We start from the raw sequence: 10,998 nt of genomic DNA, 5'->3' as shown, positions 1-10,998 counted from the left end.
GAATCACCACATTCTTCCAAGAAGCACACAGTGGACTGGGGGCATGCTTGGTGTTCATTCCTTTAACAAATTTACTGGGTACCTAATATATTACAACCTCTGTTCTAAGCACCTTATAACAGGGGATAAACAAGTCTCCCTTGTCATGTAGCATGCATTCTGGTGGTACAAGACAGAAAAAAAAAAAAAGAACAACTGACGTTTAGCAGGTCAGATAAGCGTTACAGAGAAAAACAAGCAGTTGCTAGCTATGACAAGATTCAAAATGTGAGTGTGGGAATTAGCAGCTGAGGTAGAGTGGAAAAAAATCATCTATTAGGGAGGAAAGTAGAAACTAGACTACTGAAATGCTTATCAGTATCCAAATGGATGAGAAAGTTGTTAAGAGTAGAAAGTAGAAAGTTGTAAGAGTCCAGATGGAAGGGAAGACTGTCGACCAGAAAATAAATCCTTAATAAATAAGAATATTTATAAAGTCAGAAGATGAATGCTAGACCAGTAGAAGGAAAGGATGATACAGCTAGTGGACATACGTTCAAAGGAAGGTATGTTTTGATTTGTTTGTATTTTGGGAGAATTATTTTAAGGTTTTACTGACCTCGGATGTGGTGATATGGAGTCAGAATCAAAACACCAGACCCGTCCACACACCTGACACTGATATATTTGAGGTTAGAAATAAACAACCTCTACTTAAGCAGGCTGCAAGGGAAATAATTCCTCCAGGGGCTTATCTGGTTCAAGTGTAGTGTGATTGAAAAGGTTTCTCTTGACGAGGTAGCGCAAGCAGGTCTAGAGCTTCTGCCTCCTGGGTACATACTTAGGAAACACAGCTTAAAATATATGATTATAAGGTTCTTAAGGCAGAAGCGTGGAAAACAAACAGCAAGTGACCCCTCCTACCCACACACTTCCCCAGCCGGGCAACCCAAAAGGGTCTCATAAGCTCTTATTAGGATCATAATAATTGCTAAAATTTGTCAGATTAATTTAGTAATATTATCTAATAGTAGTGACAAAATATTTGCTCCAGAATAAAAACAACAAAAAATTATTGTCCAACTCAGAAGGTAAATCCAATATCATTGGTTTCCCTTCCATTTACCACTTGTTTCTATTTTTGGTTTGCACAATGTCTTGGGATTAGTTGCCTGTTATAGTTGTTCATTATACAAAGCAGAATTTCTCTTTATTTATGTCAGATATCTTATTTAAACTTTAAAATATTTGATATTTTTAAGTTTGTTAACTTTATATTATGTTATTTCTATTATGTTTGTACAGAAAGATGCATAGAATTTTACTGGGTATGAAGGAATGCTCCAAGAAAAGTCCAATGCAATAGACAATCCACTTGTAGGGTTACCTCAAAGTGTGAGCAAGAGAAGCTGGAAATCCACACATTGTCTATTAAAAATAGATCAAGGAGGGGCTTCTCTGGTAGCGCAGTAGTTAAGAGTCTGCTTGCCAATGCAGGGGACACAGGTTCGAGCCCTGGTCTGGGAAGATCCCACATGCTGCGGAGTAACTAAGCCCGTGCGCCACAGCTACTGAGCCTGCTCTCTAGAGCCTGTGAGCCACAACTACTGAGCCTGCGTGCCACAGCCTGTGCGCCTAGAGCCCATGCTCTGCAACAAAGAGAAGCCACCACAATGAGAAGCCCGTGCACCACAACAAAGAGTAGCCCCCGCTCGCCGCAACTAGAGAAAGCCCGTGCACAGCAATGAAGACACAGCACAGCCAAAAATAAAAATAAATAAATAAATTTATTAAAAAAAATAGATCAAGTTGATGTTTGACTACAAAATAAAGATTATTAATTTTTAGGTATGATAATTGAATTGGGTTGTATTTTTTAGAAGTTCTTATCATTCAGAGACATATATGCTGATTTTTTTTTTGGATAAAATGATATGATATCTGAACTAGTTTTAAATTAACCCAAGGTGAGAGGGTGGGTATAGACAAAATAAAATTGGCTACATGTTGACAATAGTTGAGGCTGAGTGATGAGTACATAGGAGTTTATTATAGTTTCTTTGTATTTTTGTATATGTTTGAAAATTTTCATAACAAATGTTATGATTTAAACAAACAAACAAAATACATGTAACAAGACCTTTTCTGTGAATCATGGATGAAACATGCTGTTTCTGACATGGTTTGCACAGAACTAATGTTAGCTTAGTTCTACTTTATTCTTCTGTCCGATGCCTTGGAATGTAAAATTTGAGCCTTTTATAAATATACATGATTTCTTTTCCCTTTTCCTCATTTTTATTGTCTTTCTGACATGTGTTGTAGGGATCCTTTTTTTTTTTTTTTGCGGTGCGCGGGCCTCTCACTGTTGTGGTCTCTCCCGTTGCGGAGCACAGGCTCCGGACGCGCAGGCTCAGCAGCCATGGCTCACGGGCCCAGCCGCTCCGCGGCATGTGGAATCTTCCCGGACCGGGGCACGAACCCGTCCGTGTCCCCTGCATCGGCAGGCGGACTCTCAACCACTGCGCCATCAGGGAAGCCCAGGGATCCTTATTTCTGAACAGAATCGGGTTATAAAATGAATGTTCTATGATGTAACAAAATTTTCCAAACTCCCTTTGGGAAAGAAGGTCAAACACTTCCTTCTTTCACCCCCAAACCACCCTGTCGTGCACTAGTTTTCCAAGATATGCATAACTGTTCCTCTGTCTTTGTGTCTCAAATCGCCAGAGTGGGAAAGAAATCCCGAGTGAGAAGGTATAGTGGCTCCAATCCATTCTTTCCTAAACATCTGCACCCCCACCCCCACACACACACCCACACACACGCACCTACAGCACTGTCCAGATTTGAATGCTGCAGGCTAATAATTGCCTCTCACGGCCTCCATGGGGGCAACTAGGCAAGGAGGGAGAGCGAGCTCCTAGACCTAAAGACCTGAGTTTGCTGCCTTCTTCTCTTCCTCTCTCGCTCCTGTCCCTCCTGTTTACGACTCTTCCCCCACCCCCAGCTGCATCCCATCTGCATCCCGCTCTTCCTCTATTCTCCATTCCTTCCCGCTCCTGCAGTCCTCTCCCCGCTCCCCTCCTCCCCCATCCCGCTCCTCTCGCCCCCTCCCTTCCCAGGCAGCTAATAGAGGGGACACCGCAGCCGCCGCTGTCTCTGTCAACATCACCCCGCCCACGCCCGGTCTGGAGGCCGAAGTCGCGCACCATCCTGGGGAGGAGGGCGGGGGACAGGGTGGCGTGGCTGGGAGAGGGGAGGGAGGAGTGAGAAGGACTCAGAAATAGCTTCCAGGCGGCGGGCGGAGCTCCACTGCGCACCTGGGCAGGAGGGGTGTTTGGGTCAGCGGCTGAGCAGCCGCCCCAGAAACTCTTTCCAGCCGACAATTCGGTGGGGTCCGTTTACTGCTGAGCTGTCGTGGCCTGGGTGGCATCCGCTGGTGAGGGCCGACGCCAGCCTAGCAACACCTGCTGAGCAACCAGAGCTCAGGAAACCAGAGATCCTGGAGGAAAGAGAAGCCCAGGAGGAGAAAGGGGCTGCAAGGAAGCCCAGCTTCCCTTTAGGTGCTGGTGGAGACCCGTCACATGGTAGCAAGTAAGTGCCTTTTTCTTGCTGAGTGCCCAGTCCTGGGATGGTGATAGCTGTCACCTGCTGCCAGCCTTTCCCACCCACCCTGCCTGCCTCACCCCATACACACCCTTAGGGTCCCCAGTAGGAGATTCTGGACTTGAATTAAGAGAGCTACTTCAAGAGCAGCAACTGTCTGTGAATGTTTGCTCTGCACTGTATGTATGTGTGGTCAGTTTTCTCATCCCACCAGGTAAGCTTATGAAAGCAAGATGCTCTGTTAGTGTAAAATTTCTAAAAACTCTATATGGCAATGACTTTTAGGTTACATGACACAATGATAGAACAGAAGGAATAAAAGCTTATGCAAGATGGAGTATACTTCTTCTAAGGAATCTTATCTTCTACGCCAAGTAACTTAGTGATTTCAAGATTGATGCTTTTCATGTAAGAATCAACAGATAAAATTAGCGGCACAGATGTGATGGGAAATAGTGTGCCAGTTTAAACAGTTGGGCATTTTGGTATTGTTTGGATCAACAGGTTTTTGTTTTTGTTTTTCCATTGTTTAGTTCTGTAATATGCATACCTTCTGAAGGTTTTCTTTTAAAAGTGTTGATGATGTGATCATTTTGACTGTAGGTTTATGTTGCTTCCAATACTCAGGATATCGGTCTAAGAAGGACAAATGATGAACACATGTGGAATGACACACTGATGGGTTCCTTTCATTAATGGAAATGATGGAGTTAAGTTTGGATACTGGCCAGAAAAATCTCTTGAAATGAGGAGTTTGGGTGGTGCTTTTTGTGGATATTTTTTTCCTGGCTATTGGGTACTCTATAGCAAGATATAAGGAAACTGGGCCCTATGATAAACAGAGTCCTGAGCACCATACCTGCTATAACCAGCCCTAATTAAAGTTTCTATAATCCAGCCTCTAGTTATACAAGTAAAGAAGATAAGGCCCACGAGGAATAATTTGATGATGGTACCTGGCTAATCAATGATGAGCTGGAATTCCAATGAAGAAAACTTTGAATTTTATATGATAAAATGATTTCTGTTTTTGTGAAATTGCAGTTATTGAACTTTGGATTAAGCTTTATTTTTCTTATCTGTAAATGACATAAAAAACTTACAGATCCTGACAAGGACCAAATGACAGAGATTACATGAAGGGTTTTGTAAAGGTAATACCATGTGTAACTATTGCTTATATAAGGAATTGTTCTGTATATTTATCCACTTCACTCTCTAGCTCTCATTTAAAGTCCACTTCATTATAAGAATAAAAGAGGTTTTGACAGACCTCACTAGAATGCACTAGAGGAAGTGAAATTCAAATCCATGTCATGATCTACTGCCACCAGTACAATTTAAAGTATATTCTAACCTGTGAGCCTCCATCCTCACAAAATTGTGTACTTTGGTTAACAATTCATATTTAAACCTTTTGAATATTCTCAAAATATACTTTACTCTCTTTCTCTTTTTAGTTTTAAATTTTGTTTTAGGTATATGCTCTTACTTCCTTGGGATGAAACCATCAGTATATTGGATATTGCTGAATTTATTTGATCCACTAATTAACATAGGAGAAATCAAAGTTTAGGCATAAATATGCTACTCTTGTCTTCTGGGATTTATTAAAATTCTGCACTGAGAGGACAGGTACTGTGAGCTCCCTTTTTACCATTAATGTATATAAAGCAATAAGAGAAGAACCTAAAATTGGATGTAGGCTCAGGAAAAGGAACCAACAGATTCCAAAGGACATGATACACATGTTGCTGTGTGTCAGTCTCTACTGCAGAGGGGGCCGAAGAGCTAAGCACCTAGGAACTGGGCATTCTGTCTCACAGCCTCCTGTGGGAAAGGCTCTGGGAGGGTGGTTGATTTACACTCCCACTAATTTTGCACAGGTAGGATGAATACAGGTCTAAAGCACACTGAAAATGGAAACAACAGTATTGTGCTCAATCCCTCACTTAGGGAAGAAGTATCCCAATATGCCCCAGGCCTAGATCTCATTATGACAGTATCTGTAACACAACTGGGGTATTCAGAGACTGACCCACAACCCTAAACTTACCACCATAGACTCTTTCTTGAAAGCTTATGGTAGAGGCATTAGCATAAAAGAGACAGTCTTGATACCTGGAAGTCTGGTCCCATTATTTCTACTAACCCATATTGTGACTGGTCCATTGTAAGAGGACATCTGTAAACTCTGCCCACCCTGACTAGCTATCAGCAATGCACAGTCACCCACCATCATATGACCCTAACTTGTATGGACAGATCTCATTTTTCCCTGAGTTGGTCCCCTTCTCTTCTATTAATGTGGGCTAACCAAGGCCATGCAAGCAAGGTCTCACCTCTGCAACACTGAAAAAGGAAACCTTTAAGGCTGAAGAGAAAGTTTTCATTGGAGAGCTTCTAGGGATGTTTCTTTAGCTCGTCTGTATCTCTTTGCCCAGCTGGGATCATGATTTCCATGTGTTTGTTCATTTATTGTTATTTATAAACCAGGCTTATTCTGGTCATGCGCTATGCTGATAGGGGAACCCCCGTGTCTGGCTAACAGATATCCCTGTTGTATACACAGCACTTCTGACTGGATTGACTCAGCTTTTGCTGACTGAGGATAGCCAACTTTGTTGACAGTTTTGATTGTGGTGACAGCCAGGTGCCAGACTGACTGTATCAGCATCAAACAGGAGCTTGATGAAAATGTTGAAGCCCCACCCAAGGAAATTCTGATTTTAAAAGTCAGAGATTAGTCCAGGGCACTTGGTTTTAAACTGGAACGTAAAAGGATGCTGATTTGAGGGCCATAGTCCCTGGTTGAATATATAGTGTTGAATGGAATATTCCTTCCCTTCTGCTTTAAATGCCAGAGTGAGGCTTCCCATCCACCAGCTTCTCATTCTCTGAGTTCTCCCAGAGGCTGCATGGTCTAAGAACCTAATTATAGGCTATAATTTTGGCACTGGTCCATATCCTGCCTCACCCTAATATGTTTAAAGGCTCCTCTCTAGTTGCTCTTACTCTCCAATTTGAGAAAAACCTGGTGTCTGTGTATTTAGTTCCACATTTGAAAAGCTAGAGTAGTTTTGGGGGTGGTACAAGTAGATCCTGGAAAAACAGACCAACTATTTAGATGATCGGGAGCAGAGGTAAATAGCCAATTCTAAGAGGCATCTAGGGTTCCAGTGAATATGCCAGTCCTGGAATTTTTTTTAAATTTAGCATTCCACAGATTCAGTGTCGTCTAAAGCCATAGGCCAGAAGGTCTCAGGATTGCTGATGAGTATAGAAGTTACATGCATAACAAGCTCCCTTTTGTGTTACTCTAGCAGAGGCAAGAATACATTCCTCCGTCTTGAGCTCTTAAATGGCTCCTGGCCAGATTCCTCTGGTCTAGGGTCTGACTGACTTGGGTCACAAGAATAGTTAGTTCTGGAAAGATTCTGGCCTTTCCCCAACATGCTTATTTTGGTGGGCTGGACAGGCACAGCTTGGAAGTTATTATCATATCCATAGAAACAAGGGACCCTGCTTGTGAACCATGAGGTTGCCATAGGGAAGCTCAAGTGGGCATACTTAAAACCCAGGCAACTTTCCTTCATGTTCTAGAAGCCTTCTCTGCCTCCATTGCCAGTCATAATGGTTCACCCTAGTGAGACTCCATCTCCCATAGACACTTACCATCCTGCATCTTGTCAAAGCATTCAAACATGAACTGACCTTTCCTTGGGCTCATTCTTCGAAATGAATGTGAAAAGAGACCAGGTGTTAAGACTTTGTCACGTGACACTCTTGTCCAGATTTCTTCTCCTCAGTATAAGTCGTACTACTCTGAATGTGTGACATGAACTCCTCCCCCCTAGAAATATGACACAAAGACCTCAGATCCTGATTATGTTAATGAACCATCACTAGAATTTGAGTTTACCAGATTTGGGGGGAGTTCAGTTCTCAAAGGATAACTTTTTACTTGGGGAGAGATAGCACCTGTCCCTTTGGATTTTTGCTGATACTTGTTTATTTCGAAGGCTACTTTCTGAGTTTTTGAATATAGAAGAATGCCTGGAATAAAAAAATTATTAAGGAATAAAATCAAAGTAAAATGGCAATGCATACTTATGTTTTTGAGAAAATTATTAATTTACAGTTTTCTTCTGCAGAATGACATATTCTAGGAACATGTTGGCTGAAATTGTCACAGTGAGGGAGTTGAGTCCAGAATTCAGTGGATATATAGAAGCCAAAATTGGCTGACCTGGTTGCAGAACACAGCTGCAGGCAGAATCCAGGTCCAGGGACAAAGGAGAAAAAGTCAATTAAGCCAGGTGAGGTAAACTGTATACCAGAGAGAAGTAAAAGTGTAGGAGTCAGATAATCAAAGCTAAACAGGAAGTAAGCAGTTGAAGTGAAAAAATAATCCAGAAGCAGAAAACCAGGTAGGTTGAAGTCAAGGGGAACAGACACTGCAAAATTCCAGGTGGATTGGCATTATTCTGGTCAATCTGTCCTTTATTCCCAAGCCTTCAGTATGTAAATTTTCTATTTTTGGATTTTAGTAATACAGATACATGGTAAATTATGTTCAAGTAGTATAGAAATACTAACCAGAAAGCAACAGAGTCCTCTGACACCTTTTCAGTCCCTCTGTCTAGATATAGCAGTTTACTTCCTTTCAGAGGGAAAACGCCATGCATGTGCTAGCATATAGGCCACTGTGTGTATAATCCTCATAAAACATTTTATTCAAAGCCGCTCTTTGAATGCAATGCAAGCTGTTCTCAACATTTTGTTTTTCACTAAATAATTTATTTGGAGAATCATTCCATATGAACACAGAACTCAAACTTTAGCAAAATATTCATAGGGCAGTTTAATTGCAGGGTGAAAGAGTTCATGCAACTTTATTTTAGGAAGTATTGCCAAGCAGTCCTTCAGAAAAAATGCACTTATTTACACTCTTTCCTGAACTATGAGAGAGGGCCCATTACTTCCATATCCTAGCCTGCCAAAGACTGCATCCATTGAGAAGAGTCTGAAGTATGTCTCTAGAGATTTACTGTTAAGATTATTGGTTGTTTTAATCTTATTTATATCTTTCAAAATTTCATGAGACATCTTTCCTTATGCGTCCTAAAAGAAAATGATAATATTTTTGTATCCTTCATAAGAAGAAAGCAATACATCAAATATCATTTGAGTTCTAAACCCTGGAGAAGAAAAAATTATAGAGAACTCTTGGTGAAAAGGCTTTGCATCAGAGAATTTAGCTGTGAGTCGTTACAGAATTGGATAAGATGAAATATAAGCCATAATATATCTATGTAGTGCAGTCAAGAGGCTCCAATGAACAAAAATATAATCTAAATTGGTTACTTCACTAAAGCAGTATGGTTCCTACATTCTCAACAATATAGATTCCAGTAAATCATCACATTAGCTCTGTCTCTGTCAGTTATGCATCCAGTACCTTCTAGTCTCCAAATGTTTATCAGCCTTGTTATTACTATCATTACTTTTTTTTTTTTTTTGCAATTATCTGAATGTAATTGGTACAAGAGGCTTGTTGCATTGTCCATGTCCGATAGAGAGCATAATTGTTTCAAAATAGCTTGGAAACTAAGTAAGAAGTCATTTTACCCTTTATTTCCTATTTCCTGTCAGAGTGAAATTGACATTTGCTAAGTTATCCTTACTCTATGGATCTACTGTCCTAATTTTTGCTTCATTTTTCTTAACTTATATTATCTTGCTTTATGGCCTACACCTTTGTATACTACCCCAAACCTTTTGGTAAATGTATTAAGAGAATAAATATTTATTATCTGTTATAATTAGTGAACATTTCATAATTCTCTTTGGCAAAGCTACACTAGCATCTGTTTCTCACATCTAAGATCAACTCCAGCTTCCCAGAATGCATATAGGTTGATTATTTAGATGCTGTAGTTTTAATTCCCTAAGGTGCGAAAAATGAAAGTGAGAAGGTGGTGACTGCTCTGGGCAGTCACCTCCTACATGTGCAGAATCTATCTGCACAGTTTGACTGCATTACTGGCAGGCTGTGCTCTGGGAATCAAACTGAGGGGCAAGGGAAGCAATAAGGAATGGGAGAAAGAGGGAGAGGAAAAACATCGACTTCCGGCATCCCCTTTCTTCCCTGACCTTCGTCATCTCTAAGAAATACAGCTGCAGTTGCTGATAGAGAATGCTATCTATACACACAGCCTCTTCCCAGAAACTAAACTACAGAGAGGCCGAGCACTGGCCCACTGATTGAGTGGCTGTCATTCATCATCTAACACAGAGGTTTTTGAAAAGGAAAGAGAATGCCGTTAATAATTAATTCGCAGCAACAGGCATAAACCCAAACTGTCCCCCAGAATGCTGTGACTTATGGTCATGCTACTTAACTATGAGATTGAGTGGGTTGGAAACAAAAGGAAAGAGTGGAAGGAAAAAGCTAGATTCATTATCTTGAGGGAACTGGGAGCAACAGGATAAGGTGGATATCCCAGTTGCATTTTTCATTTCAAACTTTAGACCTGTTTTGCACCAGAACCTCTGTGGCAGAATGGCAACATCTGGTAAGGTCAAGGCACCCACGGAATAAGGAAAATTGTAGAGCTGAGGGAGATAAGGTGCCCAGAGAGGTGAAAAGAATGTGATCTTTTGGAGAAGTGATATTCTAAAGCGAGTATTTGCAATTCTGGTATAAGCTTCGTCTCTCATACTTAGGATATCAGATAAGAGAAACAACGAAAGAAAATGTAATGATGTCTCTGCTTGCTTTTTGAAGGTGGTTGAATGAAACATGGCTATCAGCCAAAGGAATCTTTCTGTCTAGCAGGCTGCATTAGATTTATCCCAAGGGACCCCAGCCCAAGATACTCTGAAATTGTCTGTCTGGGTTGGGCTGCTGACTCCTAGATATTCAACATTAGTGCCAGGAGATTTCTAATATGCAGTCAAGAGCTGGTATAATTCAAATCAGGTGTACTGAGAGGGTTGTCTTTCCCTACAACTCTCAGTACCAGGATATTGATCAGGGGGCCACACCCTCTTCCCTTCTCCCTCCTCTCAGAGGCCCCAGGATTCATAAACTGCAGATTTGACGCTATCACATCTAGTCAGCTGCCCAAGGTCTAGTACAATGTCGAAGGTTTTGTGCCCATCTCAAGCTAACCCAGAGCCAGAGTAGGTGCTAATGGTTGGTCTTTTATGACAACTGGTTCAGAGCTCTTCCATCTGACTGAAGATTTAGGAAATGGTTTGTGGTTCTATGAGCTTAGCTCCACTGCTCAGAAGCTGGGCAACAGTGAAGGTCTGAGAAAACTCACAGTCTCTCTGCAGATTAAGAGGATGCTTAAGGAGGTCACCTCTTTGTGAATGGTCCCCAAGAGCTCCAAGGTATAGTTC

At 41.4% G+C, this 10,998-nt stretch overlaps 1 long non-coding RNA gene across 1 annotated transcript in view; it reads left to right on the top strand.

The window, feature by feature from the left end:
• The first annotated feature begins 3,259 nt into the window (after positions 1 to 3,259).
• LOC125964982 (uncharacterized) overlaps positions 3,260 to 10,998 on the top strand; it is a 28,796-nt gene continuing 21,057 nt past the window's right edge. The window contains exon 1 of the long non-coding RNA XR_007478378.1: positions 3,260 to 3,576. This is a non-coding gene — a long non-coding RNA (uncharacterized LOC125964982). The remainder of the gene's footprint in view (positions 3,577 to 10,998) is intronic.

Source organism: Orcinus orca, chromosome 7 (assembly GCF_937001465.1).
Source record: "Orcinus orca chromosome 7, mOrcOrc1.1, whole genome shotgun sequence".
Classification (NCBI taxonomy): domain Eukaryota; kingdom Metazoa; phylum Chordata; class Mammalia; order Artiodactyla; family Delphinidae; genus Orcinus; species Orcinus orca.
The sequence above is the reverse complement of the archived record's forward strand: the minus strand, read 5'-3'. Positions and strand labels throughout refer to the sequence as shown.